General features: G+C 44.5%; 1 pseudogene; it reads left to right on the top strand.

Annotated features, from left to right (window-relative positions):
* The window catches only part of LOC119974497, a 67,174-nt pseudogene that overhangs the window by 20,319 nt on the left and 23,157 nt on the right, over positions 1–23,698 (top strand).

Here is a 23,698-nt window from a genome sequence, read left to right as displayed (position 1 = left end):
TGCCTCCACCAGCTACATGGCATGCCTACACACGGGAATCTACTTTGGAGTTAATGTTTCATTTTATGTCTTTTACTTGTCTGCTTAGAATCCCTGGGAACTTGCTTGTATTTTTATTTATATTCCTGACCTGCATTTTGTCATATTTGAATTTCAAGACCTGCATATACTGTGTGCGATTTAATGGCCATGTTGGGCTTGAGCGACAGGGCAATGAGGTCATTAGATCATGGGAGAGGCCAAAATTGAGAACCACATGGGGCACCGATCAGTTTGCGATCTAACCAGCCTGCTCCTGTTGGCAAAATCAGGATCCCACCGTGGCGTGGCGAGAAACCAATAATCAAAACTTAAGGCCATTCTCCATACAATAAATGTGAATGACCTCAATCTGACGGCCTCTGTGATATAACCGCCTCCACAGCAAGTGGTCACGGAGGTGCTGATTAATACACCTTTTTAAAAATGTGAAGCTGGTGGAATGGCTGCTGCGAGGTGGCGAGGAAACATCTTCACTACTGGACCATGAGCCTGAGGGCACTGGTGTTGCTTCCCATTGCTGGGGGTGGCATCTGTGATTGGGGTGGGCCGTCACCATTAGGGTGGATCGCCCCTCGGTGGGGTGGGAGAGGGGTGGGTGTCTCAGCGTCATTGAGTCCTCCATGCCACCCCTTGGATTGTGTGTGCCTGTTACATGGACAGCCCCAGGCCCTGCCTGTCTGTCTCACTGACCACCCATAGCTCCCACTGACCGTGGAGCAGTCTGGCTATGTCGTTGAAGGCCACTGCTAATAGGAACTTGGCAATTGTAGTTAGGTGTGCACGACAAAACTCCCAAGTGCCAGAGGTGTCATATGTCATGGGTGTAACTTGATTAATGCTTTCCATATTGTGTTATTTGTGTTGCTAATTTTAGGATGCTTTGTGTAATGTTCATAAAGACCACAAGTAGCTTTTAAATTGAACAAAGCTATAGATTTATTCACACTACTTTATTAGATTTAACACTCCGATATCATACACAGTTGATAATAAACATATAATCTACACTCATCTACTACTAATGTCTACACTGTTACATTAACTATGATCTTCTCTCACTCACACTGTCTTTCCACCAGTCTGTCCTCTCGCTTTCTCCTCAACCTCTCACCCATAAGGCTTAGCAACAATGCCTTATATAGTTCTACATCTAGCTCCCTCTAGTGGTTGATTTGGACAAAACATTAACCCTTACAGTTCTTTACATTTATGATAATGTCACACATATGTGTCCCCAATTTCCCCGAGCCCTGATGGTGCCGTCCACCTTCCCCACCCCTGCCGACCACTCCCCCAACTCTTTCACCCTTTACCCCCTTCACCCCTTTCCAGGGCCCTCTCAGTGATCCTCAACCTGTTTAGCCTTCCATGCTCTACCGCTGCGTCTAGGTGTGTCCCCAGGATGCACATCAGAGTTGAAGGCAGCCTTCTGTCTATCGCGTCCTGTGGCCTACTGTTGGGAGCCCCAGGGTCGGTGACAGCCCCGCTGGTCTGAGCGTCGGGAAGCTCGCGACAGTTCCAGCTCGCTACCACACTGAGAAACCTTTTCATTAAATCGAGCCCACTGTAAATTAACAGTTCTTAATGTGCTTGATGGATGAATCCTTCCAAAATCTGTGAGCAATTTGGAATATCTGCACATTAGTTAGACGATGGACATCAACTTTGTTTCCATGAGGCTGCACAGCAGGGTTCACAAGGACAAACTCAATGATCACTGCTACATCACTGAAATCTCAAAGTTACTGGGCTGAACCTGGGTCACTGCTCTTTCAATGGCTTGATCTCTACTCGAAAAATATGGTTGTGTGCAATGTTGAAAGGCACCATGATCTAGCTCTAACATCATGCTTCCAGAGTCCTGATTCTCCTGTTAATTTTTGTTGTGTACAGTTTTGAACAAGCCAATGAAGGATAATTAGCATCTATGGAACATATTTTCATTCCTTCAGAAAAGCTGAGAGAATAGAAGAAAACCTTGTATAGTATCTGATTATTATTTACTCATATAGGTCATACTCAATTATGGGTTTTTTCGTATTTTTATTACCTTGTACAAATGCAGATGTGCTTTCATTCAGATAGTGCGAGGTTCCCCAGAATGAAGTCATTCTTGGTTGCTTTCGTACCTCAGATAGAAGTCAATGATGTTTATTGGACAATAATATTTCTCTTTTAGCGACTGTGCTTGGGTTAGCTACAGTTGGGATATCTGTGAAGAGAATACAGGAGGGTGGTATTAAACATGGGAACCGTCTGAAATGTGTGACTTAGTACTACACGAGGAGTGACTGATTTTCTTAAATGGATCTTGTGGACATTTCTTTATCAAATGTGATACAAGTGTCGTGAGAGTCCCTTTGAGAAATGGGTGTTTAACAAATGGCTGCAGTGATGTCATTGTGTGGGTAGAGCTCAGCTATCTGTCTGTCTTTTACTTTTGTTTTTGAGCTGGCAGCTGCCGTGTGTTTAGTTTTGTTTTCAGAGGTGGGGAGCTGCATTTAAAGCAAGCAGCTGTATCATGAGCTTTCTCTCTGCAAGCTAAATAATGCCTCCAGATCATTGATGATTTCAAAAAGATCATTGATGATTTCAAATAATACCTGTTTCTGTAGAGCATTTAAACTAAGCTGTCTTTATTTTAAAAAGGATTTAACTTATGGATGTTGTTTGGGGGAATTTATTAAGTGTTACCTATAGAATATTGTATCTGGGAAAGTATCAGTGTTTGTAGTTGATACGATGTTTACTGTGTGTTTATAAAATGTTAACTGAATTCATAGAATAAACATTGTTTTGTTTTTAACATACTTTAGATCTCTGTTGCATCACACCTGCAAAGTGGGCCCTTCTGCTCCCCATCACCAAAATCTATTTAAAGTTGTGGGTCAGGTGAACTCCATGATACACATTGGTGTTCTATAAACCCTGGCCCCAAATAAATTGGGGGCTCGTTCAGATTAAAAGTTTATTTTTTGTGATTGGATTGGCTCAATGAACTTAAAGCCAGAGAGGGGTGAGCATATTTGTGTTTGCTTTTCAGGCGTGGTATACCAGTTTAAGTAGAGAGTGCGTTGTGGGCAATGGCTCTTTTGGAGGCTCGGAAGTTTTTGTGGGGTGGAGAAGGTCACATGCAATACCTTACAAAGACTAAAAAACGGCTTTTAAATTTGGCAAAAAACATTGTTACCTGATAGCACACAAAATGAAGAGGTACTTAAGGCGCTAGCTGAGCATTAAAAATTGTTTGAGATACATCTCACTCAGTAGAAATGGCAAAAATTCAGTTCCAAATCAAGCAACTTGAACATGAAAAAGAATTAAAGCAGCTTGAATAGGAAATGAGAGAAAAAGGGAGATACAGAGCAGAGAAAAATAAAAGGAGAGAAAAGAAAGAAATAAAGAATAGCCCTAGCAAAAGAAAAAGAGAGAGAGGAAAGGGAAAAAGAGAGAGTTTGAACTTCAGAAAATTCCCATGAAACATGACAGTCAGTTAAAATTGGCGGATGTAAAGGGAAATGTACAGTTGGAGGATAGTGATGAGGATAAAGAGAAAGTGCGCCATAGTCAAAGGCTTGGTGGGGATCTATTTAAACATGTCCAAACATTGCCAAGGTTTAATGAGAAGGAGGTAGAAGACTTTGTCATTTCATTTGAGAAGGTGGCTAAACAAATTAAATGGTCACGACATGTGGTTGAGGTTTTACTGATTCAAACAAAGCTGGTCGGCAGTGAAGTGTTTACATCACTATCGGAGGAGGTATTTGGGAAGTATGAGGAGATGAAAAAATCCATCTTCGGTGCACATGAACTAGTGCCTGAAGTGCCTGAACCTGGCCAAACATACATGGAGTTTGAAAGGATCAAACAAAGTCACTTTGATAGGTGGATAAGGGCTTTGAAAATAGACCAAACGTATGAAGCACTCAGAGAAATTATACTTTTGGAGCAGTTTAAAAATTCAATTCTTGATGCAATGAGAACTCATGTGGAAGAGCAGAGGGTTAAAACTGCGAGGTCATCTGCAGAAACGGCAGATGATTATGAATTAGTTCATAAATCAAAGCTTGGTTTCCGACATCAGTTTCAGCCTGTAAGTGATTGAAACTGGGGAAAAGAGAAATTCTCAAGTTGTAGAGATAAAGGAGATCTGATGGGAGATAATAAGGAGAGTGTACCTCGGATTAAAAATGAAATCTAGGAGGATGGAAGAGAAATGAAAAGTTTCAAATGTTTTCACTGTAATAAACTAGGCCATGTAAAGTCACAGTAAAGCCACGGGGAAGGCTGATGTGGTAAAACAGGATAAAACAGTGGGGTTTGTTAAAGTGCTAAAGGAAATCGCAAGTGAAGTGAAGGAGGTGCAAAAGATTGTACAACCTGATCATTGAATAAGACCAATGTCTTATGGTCTTATGGTCTAAGAGGTGATTGATAAGAAGTTGCCAGATCTCTTTAAAGAATTTACTTGTTTGGGTAAAGAAGTCACAATTTTAAGAGATACGGGAGCTACTCGATCTTCAATGGTAAGAGATGAGGAGTTATGTATTTTGGGAAGAATATTGCCAGAAAAGGTGGTAATATGTAGAATTCCGGGTAAGAAGAACAGTGTCCAATTATATAAGGTAATGTTGGAAAGTTCAGTGAAGAGTGGTGAAGTGGTAGTATGAGTCATAGAGAAACTATCTGGTCTAGGAATACAGTTTATCTTGTGTAATGATATAGTTGGATCGCAGGTGGGAGTGATGCCGACTGTGGTTGATAAGCCAGTGGAAAATCAGACAACTGAAGTGTTGAAGGACGAATATCCTGGGATTCTTTCGGATTGTTTAGTAACATGATCGCAAACTCACAGGTTAAGACAAGAGGAGAAATCAAATAGTGAAGATAAAGTTGAAGTTCAATTATCAGAAACAATTTTTGATCAGATGGTTGGAAAAAAACATGAACAGATGGAGGATGAGGCTGATATTTTTAAATTGGCGGACTTACAACAGAAAGATATAGAAATAAAACGGATGTATGAGAAAGCATACACGGAAGAGGAAACTGAGTATATACTGAATATTATAACCATAAAAATATATAATAATAATTATAGAGCATTTAAACCTGCTGTCTTTATGTTTTTTGTTTTTAAATATTTTTATTCTCCTTTTTCACATTTTCATAATAAATAATGCCCTTGACTTGTAGAACCCCTCCGTCCTTCCCCTCAGTTCAAACTTAACCTTCTCAAGAGTGAAGAATTCCAGCCGATCCCCCTGCCACGCCAGGGCACAGGGTGGAGAGGCTGCTCTCCATCCCAACAGGATCTGCCTTCGGGCGAACAACGAGGCAAAGGCTACGATATCTGCTTCCGCATCCGTTTCCAACCCAGGCTGGTCCGACACCCCGAATATGGCCTCCCGGGGTCCCAGGTCCAGTTTCACATGCACCACCTTAGAGATTACCCTAAAAACCTCCTCCAGTAATCCTCTAGCTTTGGACAGGACCAAAACATACGTAATTAGCGGGGGCCCCCCCGCAACGCTCACACACATCTTCTACTCCTTCAAAGAATCGGCTCATCCTCGCCCTCGTGAGGTGTGTCCTGTATACCACCTTCAGCTGCATCAGCCCCAACCTCGCACATGAGGTGGAGACATTTACTCTCTGGAGCACCTCACAGACCCCCTCCTCTATAACCTCTCCCAACTCTTCCTCCCACTTTGCTTTGATCCCTTCCAGTGGTGCCTTATCCTCTTCCAAAGTTGCTCCGTACGCCGCTGACACTACCCCTTTCTCCAGTCCCCTTGTCGTCAGCACCTCTCCCAGCAATGTGGAGGTCAGTTCCTCCGGGAAGCTCTGTATATCCTTTCTGGCAAAATCCTGAACCTGCATGTAACATTTCTCCCTGCTCCATCCCATACTTCGCTTCCAGCTCCTTCAATCTGGCAAACCGACCCCTAAGAAACAAATCTTTTAGCGTCTTAATCCCCTCTCTTCCCATTTCCGGAAATTTCCATCCCACCTCCCTGGCTCAAATCTGTGGTTCCCCCGAATCGGCATTTCCCTTGACCCTGCCCCACACCCGAAGTGTTGGCGAAACTGCCTCCAGATTTTCAATGAAGCTATTATTACTGGACTCACTGAGTATTTCACCGTGAGGAAATGAATAAATGAATGTGATAAAATTAGAATTATTAGTTAAGATAGGATAGATAGTAGGGCCGGTCCGATGTTAGTAGGGCCGGTCTGATGGTAGGGGGTGGACCGCAGGACCCTGAGCGTACTGTGTTCACAGACAGAACAAAGGAAAGAGCAGAGCAGAGCATGGCTCGCGGGGGATGGGAACCTCGTGGTGAGCATGGTGAAAAGGATGCTGGGGTTACAATGCAAAGTGACCAATTAGGATATAGGGCCAGGTCAGGAGGTGTATAGAATGACCAATGGGAAGCTTATATGTGAATCTTACTGTGAGTTTGAATATATCAGCAGAAATTTCTTTGTATACTCTCTCTCTTTATTCTGGGCTCTCAGAAGACAGTGTGTGTGTCCTGAGGTCCTATGGATTGAGTCAGCCTTGCAAGTTAGTTATTATTAAATGATATGATACCTGCAAATCCATCTCAGATTTTATTGAATCTAGACTGACAGCAAATTAACCAGGAATCAACAACCGGAGCTATCAGGAGAGGCGCTGTTGCCAGTGCTTTCAGTCCCAACCCCCTGCACAGACTCTCCTCCATTTTGACCCATTGCGAATCAACCCCTCTAACCCAGCTCCGCACCTTCTCCACATTCGCTGCCCAGTAGTAGTACATCAGGGTCGGAAGACCCAAACCCCCTGCCTGCCTTCCCCTCTGTAGCAGCACCTTTCGCACTCTGGCCACCTGCCGTCTTAATTTTAAAAAGGATTTAACTTATGGATGTTGTTTGGGGGAATTTATTAAGGGTTACCTATAGAATATTGTATTTGGGAAAGTATCAGTGTTTGTAGATGTTTCCTGTGTGTTTATAAAATGTTAACTGGTTTCATAGAATAAACATTAGTTTGTTTTAAACATACTTTAGCTCTCTGTTGCATCACAACTGCAAAGTGGGCCCTTGTGCTCCCCAGAACCAAAATTGAGTTAAAGTTGTGGGTCAGGTGAACTCTATGATACACTTTGGTGTTCTCTAAATCCTGGTCCATAATACAAGAAATAACGGAGAGGAATATGGATAAATACTTTGTTTTCCATATAATCTCTGTCGCAATTCAAAAAGTCTGGGCATTCTGCATTTCAGAACCGAAAAGTTCCATTGTCGTTTATATTCCATTCAGAAGAGGATAAAAATGATGGAACTCTGGGCTTCTCGAATGACACAGTCACGGATAAGAAAGAGATTGTTTCTGTGAAAAAGATCAACCGAAAAACAGGTACCTTGGTTTGGAGAAGTGATGCTCGTAGTTAATCCAATGATGGTATTTGTCCTGGCGTAAAGGATTTCAGTAAAGTATATTTGAGGACGTTTTGTTGCTTGTTCTGGGTGAGTGTGCTTAACACTCGATTTGGCTGTTTCGTTACTTAGCTCTGGAGTTGCCAGGTATCGTTAAGATACCGCCACAAGTTTCAAGGTCAAGTTCAAAGCAATAAAACCATACACCAATTAGTAAGTTCAAACAAAGGAGTTTATTATAATACAATTATAATCTACTCATGCACACGCCAGATGACTAAACTATTCCTACCACTAAATAAACCAATACTTATCTTAAAGGGAACTGCAGGATCAGGGGACAAGGCCTCTTGCTCTGCACTGGTCCGCAGACTTCAGGTTGGTACGGGTTAAAAAGGGGTCAGGAGTGTCTATCTCTGGTAGCGATTGTTGTGAGACACTTACTTGCTGGCGGCTGCTGTCCCAAACCTCTCCTCTCTCTCGGTGAAGGTCTCCTTCGGTAAAGGCTGGTCCAGAGGGCTAGTCAAGAGAGGAGGGCTGGTCAAGAAGAAAAACTAAGTTAGGGGCCTGTCTTTTGTAGGTCCCAGGGATCGCGCCCTTTTGGTCGGTTCCTCTACCTGCTGGGAATCGATTGGGTCTCTTCCTAATCTATTTGTTTGAATCCCCCCAATACTGAGGCTGTCCCTCGGCTATTGGGCGGGCCTTCAGGTGCTTTGTTTTCGAACCCCGCTGGTGCCGGGGTGTCTGGTTTCCCATACACTGTTGCAATCACTTCCCTATTTGTGTCCATTGTCCCTGGGATCGTTCCATTACTATGTTAACTATCCTGGAGATTGCCTCATTAGTATGCGGAATGTTTGTTTCGGTGCTGTCTGCTCGCTTAGCCGACAGAATACACATTGGCTTGGTGCAGCTTTGTCCATTTTAACCTGCAAGCTTTGCGTTCCTCCATTTTGTATTGAGGGAATGGCCAACTTCGGTGGCTACAGTTTCAAGGATGAATAAATGCTTGACATGACAATGTGACCACTGCAGCAGTGTCTGAAGATACATTAATTCCGTGTCTTGCTGAACGAGATAAATATCTTCAGAATTGGCAGCTGCTGGGCAGCATGGTAGCACAAGTGATTAGTGCTGTGACTTCACAGCGACTGGGTCCCAGGTTCGATTCCCTGCTGGATCACTGTCTGTGCGGAGTCTGCACGTTCTCCCCGTGTCTGCGTGGGTTTCTTCCGGCTGCTCTGGTTTCCTCCCACAGTCCAAAGACATGCAGGTTAGGTGAATTGGCCATGATAAATTGCCCTTACTGACCAAAAAAGGTTAGGGGGGGTTATTGGGTTACGGGGATAGGGTGGAAGTGAGGGCTTAAGTGGGCCCGTGCAGACTCGATGGGCCGAATGGCCTCCTTCTGCACTGTATGTTCTTTGTTCTCTTGATCATTCAAAAAATAAACAAACTTTACATGCACCAAGAATTACATTTAATTTATTCAAGTTCTGTCCATGATCTTTTTTATTTATTTCACAGTTGTTTGTTCTGGAAATACTTTGGGATCTACAAATGAACAAGTGATCAAAGAGACTGAAAGTAGAAGATACAGTTTGAGAAACAGAGAGAGAAAGGTTTATACCGAAGAAAGGGAACTTTGTGATGATGACTACCTGTGTATGTACAAAGTATATTCAATCCTTGGGTCAGGAAGAATTTATTGGGAGATTTGGTGTGATGACATTAGGCCTTGGTAAACCAGGGCATTGCGATAACAATGAACATGGCATTGTAGCAGGAGAGGAGTGCAAACCTGTGCTTGCCTGTCACTAAATCTTCATTACCTTAATCACAAAAATTATCCTAAATTATGTGTTATTATTCTGAAATATTGTATTGTAATAGAATCTGATTTCTTTTGTAAACTAAAGGCCTCTGATTTTAGGGAATAACAGACTCATTTATTTTTGAGTACATTTTATTACATTTATCCAATTACTCTGAGAATTAAGTATGGAGTCTTCAGTATTGGAAGGGATGTGGTTAGAAAATCATATAATTCGAAGTATAGTCTAAATTGTGGATTGGCTCTAAGTCCAAGTGTGATTTGTCTCAAGGTTTAGAGAAACATTTGTAACTGGCTCTGCATTAGCTTCATTCAAATAATAAAACTGTAATCCAGAGGAAGTAATATCTGATTGCATTATGATCTTCACGCTTCTCTGAAATTCAGTCTCCACCTTCAAAGTTCCCTTGCTACTTTTGTGGAGTAGACTATTAACCAAAATAATCTCAGGAGGCCCTGGTACAGAACAAACATTTATTAGCCAATGCGTTGAGAGAGCACAATCTCAGAAAACATCCTGTGGAGCTGGCTCTATCCAACTGAGAAACCAAGTAATAATCATACATTGTAGATCACGTGGATAAAGGCATAATTTACATTTGATCATTGTCTGGTTCTAACTTTACATTAAACAAATTACAGGTGTTTACCCAGGCAGAGTGAGTATTTGCTCCCCTTATCTTTCTCTGGCTCTTTCCCTAATCTCTTGTTGTCAACATGCTCGTTGTGTCTGTGTCTTTACATCTTAGAAAACTAAGTGTAAGATCTACACTTTCCTGTTATTGCATATATTAAGTAACGCCGACCATGCAACTAACAATGCAGAATCTTGTCTATCCGCTTCGGGTGCCAAGTAATTTTATTAGGTATCTATTGATCGATTATGACAGAAATTCTCGTTACAGAATTTACAAAGTTCTTAGTTCAGTCCTTGTCTGCAAAAGACTGTTTTGAGAATCAGATTTAGTAACTGACAGAACGACTTGAATTCAAAATACAATAGCAGTAACGATTTCTTTGCATGAAGCAAAACAGCTGCGTCGGATAGAACTAGAAATAGAAAATGTGAAACAAAGATAGCAGATGAGTTCTTAGGCAAAAAGTATAGGATGATTCTAGAATGGAAATAATAGCCTAAAACTATTACCTTTTTAGGAATTTGTTATCAGTCTAAGTCAATCTATTCCTGCCCCTATAACATGCTGATTGGTTTGGATGGGTCTTCAATACATTTGATTTGATGATTGGGTTGTCAATCTTCAATATGCAACATTAACTTGGAATTATCAGTCATGTTGCATCTTCAAATTCTTTAGTGTGTATTGGTATGCAAAATCTGTTCTTATTGCACTGGTATGCGCTTTGTCTTATGATTCCTTCTTTTGGACAACGGAAGGCTCATATGAACTCTCATGTCAACCTGACCTTCATTGGAAATGTTGCACTTGCTCAGCTCGTTGCAAGCTGTTCCTTGCAAACAGATATCCATTTTGCAGAAGCAAGCAATGTCCATTTTGCAAAGGCAAGCAATATCCATTTTGCACAGTCATGATGGAATCCATTTAAAATGGTTTCTGATTGAGCTTTTTAAGTCAATTATTAATTCAACTTATTAATTAATCCTCTTTTACTGACAAGAAATAGCTAGTTTCTTTCACCAAGTTAGACTGAAAAACATGTTATTGAGGGTCTCACAGGTGGCTTGGAAAAATAAGTTTTCTGAGGTCACTAAAATCCAGTTGGACTGAAAAACACGCCATTGAGTGTCTCACAGGTGGCTTCTATTGCTACGTAAGCATTTAATTAGTCCCATTTGATCTTTTGCTACATTGTGAAATTTTCCTCTACTGTCTAATATGCTGATCAAAATCCTTTAATGGACTATAATTATTGTTTGCCCTGAAAAATCGTTGTAATTAAACCATATTCATTAGTTCCCCTCCTACACTGCCCACTCATACCTTATCAGGTGGAGCATGGTTTTGGGAAACGTTTGCCAAAGTTTTCATTGTTACTGTTCCTGATGTCAGTGTTGCCTTCTTGGAATGAAGGACTGAACATACTGCCCAGAACAAAACCTTGTGTACAACAGAGTGGGGAAGATCTGACTGGCACTGTGTGTAATTTTCAGCAAGGAAGGTTGTTGCTCGTTATGCTTTCCCTTAATTTGCTCTGTTATAATTACCTTTGCTCAAGAGTTGCCAGGTATCTTTCTGATACCACCACAAGGTTCAAACCGAATACTGATCAATGACTCGATACACCAGTTAGTAAGTTTGATATCAATGCACATTTAGTTACACACAGTCAATTATTACTCATACATAAACTCTACTCGCTAAACTACAGCTACTACTAAAAGCCTATACTTAACTTCGAGTGCCCACTCAGTCAGAGGAACAATGGCCGTTGTCCGGTTCCGATACTGTTGGCTTCGAACTGGTATAGAATAGTAGCTAGGAGCGTCTATCTCGTAGCGTGCGTTGACCTTCGACTTATGTGGTTGGTGCTTGGCGGGCCTCTCGTAGCTGAGAGACTAATGCCAAGGTGAATGTGAGGAAGAGGAGTAAGAGTAAGAGCAAGAGAGTAAACTAACCTTGGGGACTCTGTTTTATGGCCCCCAGGGTTTTGCGCCCTTCTGGGCGGTCCCTGGACTTGGTCCCAATTAATTGGACCATGTCCCAATCATTTGTATCGATTCTCTCCAATAACGGGGTTGTTCCCCGATCGTTGGGCTCTAGGTAACCGTTGGCCTGCCTTTGTTTTAGCCTCCACTGGTGCTGGGGAGTCTGTCCTGGTACCGATTGTTTCAATGTTTCCTTTTGCCCCCGGAGATAGCTCATTACTATGCTAATGGCTTGTAGTTTCAGTTCTGTCTGGGTTCTGCAAGTTCCAATCCACTGGAAACCTTGCACCTGCTCGTTTTTTTCTAGTGCTGTCCATTTTTCCCTGCACCCTTTGCGAGTATCCATTTTGGAATCGGGATGTGGTCACCCCAGGTGGCTACACTCCCTCCTTGTGACCCTCAACACGAAGTATGAAGGATCACACTACTGCGATGTCTTTGTTCCCTGACCAAGCGGGCACCCATGATTAGGCTCTACTCTGACCCTAACTATGCAACATATCTTTAACTAAACAATTTTACATACACACATCATCAAACTTCTAATGCTATGGCATTAAGGACATGCATTGCAAAATAAAGAAACTGGAACCTCTAACTATTCTCAATAAACTATCCTCACTCAAACAATTCAAAAATATACTAACATCTTAACTGTACAAAAATAGCAGCATTCAAATTTCTCTGGTTTGGCAGTCAAACACAGAGTTCACATTTCTTAATTCAGCAAACAAGCACACACAAACAAAAAACGAATGTACTTTAATCCATGTCAAGGGGATCGAGGGCCTGTTGGAAACCGAAAATAGGGGATCTAATTCTGTATACCGGGGTGCGAGAGCGGTAGGCTCTCCTTCGCCATTTCTTAATTCGAATGGTCTGCACGATACTGCAAAGTATCGCCAGTGCTAAAAGTGCTTCAACGACATACGAGAGGGAATACCAAGTGATAAACTTATCACACCAGTTCGGGGTACTGTTGACTGTTACTGGGCTGTGTGTACTGTGGGGGAGTGAATCATTGACGGCCTGTGGGGTGGGGGTGAGGGTGTTAGCGTTCGCACGCAACCAAAGGGATCCTGCTCGTGTCCATATGACAAAGATGGAGGTCATCTTCATCTTTCCTTTTTTTCTCTTCTTGTCTTCTTCTGGAATTCTGTGAACACAAGCATAATATCTGTCATTATCTTGCTTAAGATCTCGTGTGTTTGTCTGTCTGTCCTTTATTGCAAATTACCCTTTATAATTGGTCACCATCTGACAAATACTGACACAGTGCGAGCCGTCTCGCAGCCTGTGTGATTTACCATCCCAATGTTTCAGGATGTAAATAGCATGAGGAAAACAACTGAAGGGTCACTATACAACAAAACCAAACTTTTGAAATGAAAGAGCCAAAATGAGGTGCATATGGGATGCGGCGGGTAGAAATTGGATGGAATCCCCGGGTAGGAAGGGATGTGCCCTACCCGAGCTTAGCTGACCATGGGGGAAGGGGGGGGGGGGGGGGGGGGGTCCTCAGGCAGAGCGGGGATAAGTGCCGTTTCTCCACTGCCTGAGTAACCGGAAAGAATGGGTTGCAGTAATGCCTCTTCAACCTTCAAATTAGAAGAGCAATTACGAATTGGTGTCTGGGCAAATTCTCAGAGGTTTCTGCGGACAAACTAGGCGGCTGTCCGTGGACAAACTTGTTCCATTAACTGCCAGGGGGCGTTAAAGGAGTAGTGGCGTGGAGCTGTGAAAAGCTGTTTAAATTCTAAACACTGAACATTTAACAAACACGTACAAACAAACATGCAACAAATATTGTGCCGGTTCCATCAGAAAGGACACCTTATCTCTCGCGGTTCCTTTTAAACATCATCTGGACGCCTCAGTTTTCAGTTGCGAACAGGGTCGCAAAGGGATTCGCGTGGTGGGAGTCAGACTCAATGTCATCATCTTCTCCCGGCTGCCATACTCTTGACTGTAGAAGTCATGCTAAAGCTGCGTGCGGTGACTTGGGGTCCATCTCATCATTCCTGATGAGCCTGAATGAATTGTCCCGGTGCCAGAATCGTGTGTCTAGTTTTGAATTGTTTAATTCGTAATTGTCGGGTGGTAGGTCTGGGTCTGGGGCTTTAATGTGTGTGATCTCGAAGGGATCACTTGAATTGTACTCGGAGTTGCTGGGAGTGGGGCCTGGTGTAGGGGGATAGTATCATGGTGTGCTGTGGCTGTCGTCAGTGCTTTCGCAGTCACTGTCGCTGCTGTCTGGGGGTGGGGAGAGGCGGAGTCGTGTGTCAGGGGGCGGATTCGAAGTTGAGTCTGAGGACGGGTTGGACTGGCTGGGGAGGGTAGAAATGCGTTTTCTGTGGGCGGGGCGAGCTCGTCTGCTGCTGCGAGCAGGATGTGGTGTGTGTGGTTGTTCTGTGAGCCATAAGCCTTGAGCTGGTTTATATGAAACCACGCAGACTTTCTATTAGGGTATTTTATCTTGTAGACAGAGGGGCTTACTTTGTCCGAAATAGAGTACGGACCTGAGTACTTAGGTGACAGGAATGTGCTGGGGTTGTAAAGGGAAAGCATTAGTTGCTGCCCTACTTCAAACTCAGTGGCATGCACTGTCTTACCAAAACAAGCCTTGCTTTGTTGCTTCCTTGTTCCCATTCTCACAGCGGCTGCGGGTTGCGCCGCCTTCACATGTGCTATCAACTGTGCGATGGAAATGCTTCCACCCATTTTGTGAAGGTGTCGATGACCACAAACACATACTTATTCCCGTTTCTGCAAGGGGGTAGGGGTCCTATGAAGTCTATCAGGATGTTAGTCCATGGGCCATTAACGGGGCGGGTGTGGCTAAGTTGAGCCTTCTTTGCGTATCTGTCTGGATTGTTCTCGGCACAGATCAAGCAATTCTCAACGTAGTGTGTTACGTCGGCTTTCAAATTTGGCCACCAACAGAGCGGTCTGAGGTGGGCTAAAGTGGGTTCAATTCCCTGATGTCCATGATTGTCATGGAACAAACAAATGAGTTGGTTCCTATCCTGCTCTGGAACTACATAAAGGCTGTCTTTAAGAATCACACCGTCATGTGTGGTCATGGAATTTTTAAATTTGTCATAAGCGGCTGGGAAGGTTCCCTTTAAAACTTCCCTGAGCTTCTCGTCCTGTTTCTGTGCCTGGGCTAAATCCTGTATGTTGGTCTGTGAGACCTGAACTGCGTGTACTGGGGCGCTTTCGGCGGTGTTCCAAAAATAACCATGCCTAGAACCTGCTTTTGCTAGGGCGTCTGCTTTAACATTTCCAGGTGGGGAAGACCGGTGGTGACTGCGAACTTTTACAATGCCGTATTTCCTGTCCTTTGCCTGCTTTAAAATATGGCGGAGTAATGGGGCTGATGGTAGGGATTTTCCGTCTGCGGAAACAAATCCTCTTGTCTCCCACAGGGGTAGGAATTCGGTTAAGCTATGACAGACAAACAGGCTGTCGGAGTAGATGTCTGCTGGGATGGGGAACTAATCGGGGTGGTCTACTATGTATGCTATCGCTGCCAGTTCTGCTGCCTGCGAGCCTAAGTGTCCTGGCAACTTTAGGGAAATCTCTTCTAGGGCTTGTCCCTGCGCGTCCTCTACATAAATACTGCATCCTGTAATGCGTTTGCTGTCCAAAACTGTGGAGGAGCCATCCACATAGATTTTCTGGGGTGCGCAAGTTTCTGTGGGCTTGGGTCTCTGGGGTGAACTACCCATCTTCCTGGGAGGTGTTTTTGGAATGAATGGGCCTGTGTTGTGCTGTGTGGAGATAATCTCACATTCATGAGGGGTGCCTGGGTACTGTAAATTATCCGCAAGGATAGTGTGTGTCTTTGTTCTTTTAACTGTGATGTAAAAGAAGGGTCCAACGGGCTGCTCGGATTTGGCTGACTGTGCCATCTTTAAGTCGGCCGTGTAATAATACCTGTGTTGAGGTGTGTTCTGTGAAGATGGTGATGGGGTTGAGTCCTGTCATGTATGAAAAGTACTGTACTGCCCAAAAAACTGCGGGCAGGTGCCTTTCACACGCAGAAAATCCTTGCTCAACAGGGCCTAATACTCGGGATGCGCATGCTACAGGTCTTAACTGGTCATGCCGTTCCTGAAGGAGCACGGCCGAAAGGGTTCGGTCGGTGCTTGCTACTTTGATAGCGTACGGGGAAAGTGAGTCTGGGACTTGTCGTGCGGGGTCTGTCCTGAATGCTCTTTTTAAAGCATCCACGGCATCAGTATGCTGCGGAAGCCATTCCCAAGGTGCCTGTTTCTTGAGAAGTTCCGAGAGGGGCACTGCTTTAGTGGCAAAACCGTCGAAATGGTTTCGGCAGTAGCCAACCAGTCCTAAAAGCGACCGGAGGGCTGAGACATTGTGGGGAAGGGGCAATTTGACAAACGAGTCAATCCTTTTCGGCTCGATCTCACGTTTACCATGCGCGATAACTGTTCCCAAGTATATCACTTTTTCTTCCAAAATCTGGGCATTTTTGGGGTTAACCGTACATCCAATTTCTTTTAGGAGTCCTTGGAGTTCTGCTAGAAGTGAAATGTGCCCTGCTTTTATGCCTGTCTGTAGTAGCAGGTCGTCCACATACTGGACCAGACTTTCGGGGCGGGAAAATTTAGCGAATCCATTTGCCAGCTGTCGGTGGAAAATGGAGGGGGTGTTGTGGAAGGCACGTCCACGTATACTGCTGTCCTTTAAAAGTGAAGGCAAATTTCTACTGGCACGCTTTAGCCAATGGAATGGACCAGAAGCCGTTACTAATGTCCAAAACCGTAAAGAATCGTGACTGGAGTACCTGCTTGAGCATGATCTCGGGAACTGTGGTTACGGTGGGGGCTGCTGCTGGGGTCACTTTGTTCAGTTCCCGGTAATCAATGGTCAGTCGCCATGATCCATCAGATTTCCTGACGGGTCAAATCGGGGCATTATTAGTGGAGGCTACTGATCTCAGTACGCCCTGTTCTAACAAGCTATCTATCACTTTTGAGATTTCTCCCTCTGCTTCTTTGGGAAATCCGTACTGTTTCTGGGGTCTGGTGTCAAGACCTGTAATCTGCACAGAGCTAGCCATTTTGCCACAGTCGTGCTCGTGCTGTGCAAATGCTGCTTTGTGTTCTTGCAGGACTTCCCTAACCTGTTTGTCTGCACTAATTGTTCTCGGGTCAAACCAGTAATCTCCAACTGAGCTGATCCTATTTGCATATTCTCCTACTGTGAGCATGGCGGGGGCGTGTGTTGCTTTTGCCATTCTCCAGAGACATTGGTTGACTGGATGAAATGAAAGGTTATGGGAGCTCATAAAGTCGATTCCTAAAATGTGTTCTGTTGTGTGGAGCAGATCAACTAACACTATGGGGTGCTTGGTTGTTATATTGCCGATTTGTATGGATTCAGGGGCTGTGATGTGTCCCTGCTGTGAGTGGCCTGTAAAGCCGCTGAGGGTGATGGTGTCTGTAGTGGGCCATGTGTCCCTCTGAAACATCGTGGAGGAATTGAGCGTGGTGCGGGATCCTCCTGTGTCCCAAAGAAATTCAACGGGCTGACCCCAGACTTTGCCTGCTTTGACCGGTCGACCGGATGTATCCCAAAGGGTGTCGCAGACCCAAGTTGGGGAGCCCGAACACCATCAGTCTGTGCCGTTCATGCCTCAACGGGCGCTAACACTATGAATAGGCTTTGCCCTATTCCTATTTAGGGTGCCTGTCTGTTGGGCTCTCTGTGGTTTCTGTGGCTCGTTGCACTCTCGTGCAAAGTGTCCTAATTGACCACAGTTGTAACACTCCTGCGATTTGGGCTGGGGTGGGCTGTTCCTACTCTCATTTATCCATGCGGGGTTCTGGTGCGCTTTAACTATATGCATTTCTGCATTTGCCTGCTCTTCCTCGGGTTTCCTAAAATTGGTTTTGTTCTGAACGGATTGCTCCCAAGCGCAGGATAACCTTTTCAAAACCCATTTCTCATTGTGAGCCTCATCTGAGGGGTCATAATTCGCGCAAGCTCTCTGTCCTGCCTCTGTTGCATGAGAGATGAAGATTCAAGTCCATTTTGCCATGTTATCTGGGGACAAATGGACGCAGGCTAATTATCCAAAAACTACAGTGAAATGAATCCACAAGTGTCCAGCAAACGCTGTGAGGGGTACACTGTCTTCTTTTGCCTGCATCTATTCAGGCCTTCTACCGGATCTCCACTGTTATAGCCGATCACATCAAGGATCGCTGTGTGCATCTCTGCTAGGGTACCTCCTCCTACATTATGTGGGTCGGGAAGGACTGCTACGACTGAAGGATCGAGGCTCAAAACTGTGAGCTTTACCTGCGAGAAGCTCGCACTTTCCAGGACACTCATCCGGAGTGAGACTCAGCCCGAGTGGGGGATTGAAACTTGGTAATTTGGTGCAGTGAGGTAATTCGGTGCAGAGTGTGAGGAGGTGCTTTTTAACCCTGGTAAGTGACTGGTAAGTAGTCTCTTTTTCTTTTCATTGTCTAATTTATTTATTTTTATTTTGATATTCTAGTTGTTTAAGTTTATCTAAGGTTTAAGACATGGCAGGAGATCCCAGACCCGTGTCATGCTCCTCGTGTGCGATGTGGGAGCTCAGGGACAAGTCCACTGTCCCTGGCTCCTTCACGTGCAAGAAGTGTGTTCAGTTGCAGCTCCTGTTAGACCGCTTGACGGCTCTGGAGCTGCGGATGGACTCACTTTGGAGCATCCGCGATGCTGAGGAGGTCGTGGATAGCACGTTTAGTGAGTTGGTCACACCGCAGGTGAAGGTTACTGAGGGAGATAGAAAATGGGTGACCAAAAGAAAGAGCAAGAGTAGGAAGGCAGTGCAGGTGTCCCCTGCGGTCATCTCCCTGCAAAACAGATATACCGCTTTGGATACTGTTGAGGGAGATGGCTCACCAGGGGAAGGCAGCAGCAGCCAGGTTCATGGCACCGTGGCTGGCTCTGCTGCACAGCAGGGCAGGAAGAAAAATGGCAGGGCTATAGTGATAGGGGACTCGATCGTAAGGGGAATAGACAGGCGGTTCTGTGGACGCAATCGAGACTCCAGGATGGTATGTTGCCTCCCTGGTGCAAGGGTCAAGGATGTCTCGGAGCGGCTGCAGGACATTCTGGGGGGGGAGGGTGAACAGCCAGCTGTCGTGGTGCACATAGGCACCAACGATATAGGTAAAAAACGGGATGAGGTCCTACAAGCGGAATTCAGGGAGTTAGGAGTTAAACTAAAAAGTAGGACCTCAAAGGTAGTAATCTCAGGATTGCTACCAGTGCCACGAGCTAGTCAGAGTAGGAATGTCAGGATAGATAGGATGAATGCGTGGCTCGAGAGATGGTGCAAGAGGGAGGGATTCAAATTCCTGGGGCATTGGGACCGGTTCTGGGGGAGGTGGGACCAGTACAAACCGGACGGTCTGCACCTGGGCAGGACTGGAACCGATGTCCTAGGGGGGGTGTTTTCTAGAGCTGTTGGGGAGGGTTTAAACTAATGTGGCAGGGGGATGGGAACCGATGCAGGAAGTTGGAAGGTAGTAAAACAGGGACAGAAGTAAAAGGAAGTAAGGGGAAAAGTGCAAGGCAGGGAAGACATAGTCAGAAATCTAAAAGGGCGACAGTACAAGGTACAGTGACTGAGGGGAGCACAGTGAATAGGTCCAGTAATAACAAAAGGAATAAACCTGGAGATGTTAAGATTCAAAACAGAGGTAAAAAAACCAAAATAAGTGTACTTTACCTGAATGCTCGTAGTATTCGGAATAAAGTAAATGAGTTGATGGCACAAATCATCGTAAATGACTATGATTTAGTGGCCATTACTGAAACATGGTTAAAGGATGGTCACGACTGGGAGTTAAATATCCGAGGGTATCAAACTATTCGGAAGGACAGAGTGGATGGTAAGGGAGGTGGTGTTGCTCTGTTATTTAAGGATGACATCCGGGCAATAGTAAGGGATGACATCAGTGCTATGGAGGATAAGGTTGAATCCATTTGGGTGGAAATCAGGAATAGTAAGGCGAAAAAGTCACTGATAGGAGTAGTCTATAGGCCACCAAATAGTAATGTTATGGTGGGGCAGGCAATAAACAAAGAAATAACTGATGCATGTAGAAATGGTACAGCAGTTATCATGGGGGATTTTAATCTACATGTCGATTGGTTTAACCAGGTCGGTCAAGGCAACCTTGAGGAGGAGTTTATAGAATGTATCCGCGATAGTTTCCTAGAACAGTATGTAATGGAACCTACGAGGGAACAAGCGGTCCTAGATCTTGTCCTGTGTAATGAGACAGGATTGATTCATGATCTCATAGTTAGGGATCCTCTCGGAAGGAGCGATCACAATATGGTGGAATTTAAAATACAGATGGAGGGTGAGAAAGTAAAATCAAATACTAGTGTTTTGTGTTTAAACAAAGGAGATTACAAGGGGATGAGAGAAGAACTAGCTAAGGTAGACTGGGAGCAAATACTTTATGGTGGAACAGTTGAGGAACAGTGGAGAACCTTCCAAGCGATTTTTCACAGTGCTCAGCAAAGGTTTATACCAACAAAAAGGAAGGACGGAAGAAAGAGGGAAAATCAACCGTGGATATCTAAGGAAATAAGGGAGAGTATCAAATTGAAGGAAAAAGCATATAAAGTGGCAAAGATTACTGGGAGATTAGAGGACTGGGAAATCTTTAGGGGGCAACAGAAAGCTACTAAAAAAGCTATAAAGAAGAGTAAGATAGAGTATGAGAGTAAACTTGCTCAGAATATAAAAACAGACAGTAAAAGTTTTTACAAATATATAAGACAAAAAAGAGTGGCTAAGGTAAATATTGGTCCTTTAGAGGATGAGAAGGGAGTTTTAATAATGGGAGATGAGGAAATGGCTGAGGAACTGAACAGGTTTTTTGGGTCGGTCTTCACAGTGGAAGACACAAATAACATGCCAGTGACTGATAGAAATGAGGCTATGACAGGTGAGGACCTTGAGAGTCTTGTTATCACTAAGGAGGGAGTGATGGGCAAGCTAATGGGGCTAAAGGTAGACAAGTCTCCTGGCCCTGATGGAATGCACCCCAGAGTGCTAAAAGAGATGGCTAGGGAAATTGCAGATGCACTAGTGGTAATTTACCAAAATTCACTAGACTCTGGGGTGGTCCCGGTGGATTGGAAATTAGCAAACGTGACGCCACTGTTTAAAAAAGGAGGTAGGCAGAAAGCAGGAAATTATAGGCCAGTGAGCTTAACTTCGGTAGTAGGGAAGATGCTGGAATCTATCATCAAGGAAGAAATTGCGAGGCATCTGGATAGAAATTGTCCCATTGGGCAGACGCAGCATGGGTTTGTAAAAGGCAGGTCATGCCTAACTAATTTAGTGGAATTTTTTGAGGACATTACCAGTGCAGTAGATAACGGGGAGCCGATGGATGTGGTATATCTGGATTTCCAGAAAGCCTTTGACAAGGTGCCACACAAAAGGTTGCTGCATAAGATAAAGATGCATGGCATTAAGGGTAAAGTAGTAGCATGGATAGAGGATTGGTTAATTAATAGAAAGCAAAGAGTTGGGATAAATGGGTGTTTCTCTGGTTGGCAATCAGTAGCTAGTGGTGTCCCTCAGGGATCCGTGTTGGGCCCACAATTGTTCACAATTTACATAGATGATTTGGAGTTGGGGACCAAGGGCAATGTGTCCAAGTTTGCAGATGACACTAAGATGAGTGGTAAAGCGAAAAGTGCAGAGGATACTGGAAGTCTGCAGAGGGATTTGGATAGGTTAAGTGAATGGGCTCGGGTCTGGCAGATGGAATACAATGTTGACAAATGTGAGGTTATCCATTTTGGTAGGAATAACAGCAAACGGGACTATTATTTAAACGATAAAATATTAAAGCATGCCGCTGTTCAGAGAGACTTGGGTGTGCTAGTGCATGAGTCACAGAAGGTTGGTTTACAAGTGCAACAGGTGATTAAGAAGGCAAATGGAATTTTGTCCTTCATTGCTAGAGGGATGGAGTTTAAGACTAGGGAGGTTATGTTGCAATTGTATAAAGTGTTAGTGCGGCCACACCTGGAGTATTGTGTTCAGTTTTGGTCTCCTTACTTGAGAAAGGACGTACTGGCGCTGGAGGGTGTGCAGAGGAGATTCACTAGGTTAATCCCAGAGCTGAAGGGGTTGGATTATGAGGAGAGGTTGAGTAGACTGGGACTGTACTCGTTGGAATTTAGAAGGATGAGGGGGGATCTTATAGAAACATTTAAAATTATGAAGGGAATAGATAGGATAGATGCGGGCAGGTTGTTTCCACTGGCGGGTGACAGCAGAACTAGGGGACATAGCCTCAAAATAAGGGGAAGTAGATTTAGGACTGAGTTTAGGAGGAACTTCTTCACCCAAAGGGTTGTGAATCTATGGAATTCCTTGCCCAGTGAAGCAGTTGAGGCTCCTTCATTACATGTTTTTAAGGTAAAGATAGATAGTTTTTTGAAGAATAAAGGGATTAAGGGTTATGGTGTTCGGGCCGGAAAGTGGAGCTGAGTCCACAAAAGATCAGCCATGATCTAATTGAATGGCGGAGCAGGCTCGAGGGGCCAGATGGCCTACTCCTGCTCCTAGTTCTTATGTTCTCTCTCTCGTCCAGGCCATACATGTGGCCTGCTGTTTAACCTTCGCGAAGAATTGGTGGGGAACTGTAGTGGGGAGGAACGGTGTGATTTTCTTGCACGCGTCCCGTAATTGGGTCACGGTTAAGGGGGTTGTATACAGGAAATCCATGTCTCCTTCTGCTGCTGCCCTGCGGTGTGTGGTTATCGGATTCATGGGGGTGTGTGTTGCCTGTTCAGTGGGGGGTTGGGGTGCTCTCCTTTTCTGGGGCTTCTCCAGCGCTCATGCTCCATGTACGTATCTATGGGCTGTTTCGTTTAATTCCGGCCAATCGGGGCCATTTTCCTGATCTAGTTGGGGACCGAATGTGCTCTGAAAGCCATTTTGAACTGAAAGCAGGGATTGCAATTCTGCAATTTGTTTCCGGCACTTTGCGTGGTCTACCGAGCTCTGCCTTTGTTCCGTTGTGGAAGCATGGAGTGCTCGAAGGGCTGCTTTTAAGTCATTGCACTGTTTCTGCAATGTCTCTACCTGCTGTTCTGCTTTTTGTCTTACCAGGACCGCACGTTGTGTGTCCTGATAGGCCTTGTCATACTGGGTCTGGAAGCTGCTTAAGTGCGCCAGACAAGACTGGTGTGCCCTCTTGGCATCATCCACCTCTCTGTCTTTTGCTGCTAACTTCCCTCTTAGCTCGTTGTTCTCTTTCTCTATCTCGCTCACATCTACCTTACTCGTTCTATCTCTCTCCTCTATCTCTCTACGGAGCGTCCTAATGACCTCCTCTGTGCTTCACAATTGTGCCAGACAGGACACGATTGCCATCGGCTTGCGAGCTTTTCCCAAGCTCTTCTTGTGAATCTCTGTCAGGTTCTCCCACCAAGTATGTCCTATACTCCCGGGACCTGTTTCGTCATTTGCGCAAAATTCGCTCCAAAGGGGCCATCCTTTCCCTTTGAGGTACTTCCTTATTTCCTCTTCCCAAAGGGACACTGTCCTACTCTGCTGGTCGCTGCGACCTCGAATTCCTGTGGGTTCATAAGGCGTTCCATTGCCTTCATTGCCATTTTTCCTATATCTGGGTTCTCTATTAAATTTGGAAAAGGGGGTGATAAAGCGGTGACGTAAACACGGGTATGGCTTACGCTAATTTCCGGCC

Source organism: Scyliorhinus canicula, chromosome 12, assembly GCF_902713615.1.
Source record: "Scyliorhinus canicula chromosome 12, sScyCan1.1, whole genome shotgun sequence".
NCBI lineage: Eukaryota > Metazoa > Chordata > Chondrichthyes > Carcharhiniformes > Scyliorhinidae > Scyliorhinus > Scyliorhinus canicula.
Note: the sequence above shows the minus strand (reverse complement) of the source record. Positions and strands in the feature narration are given on the sequence as shown.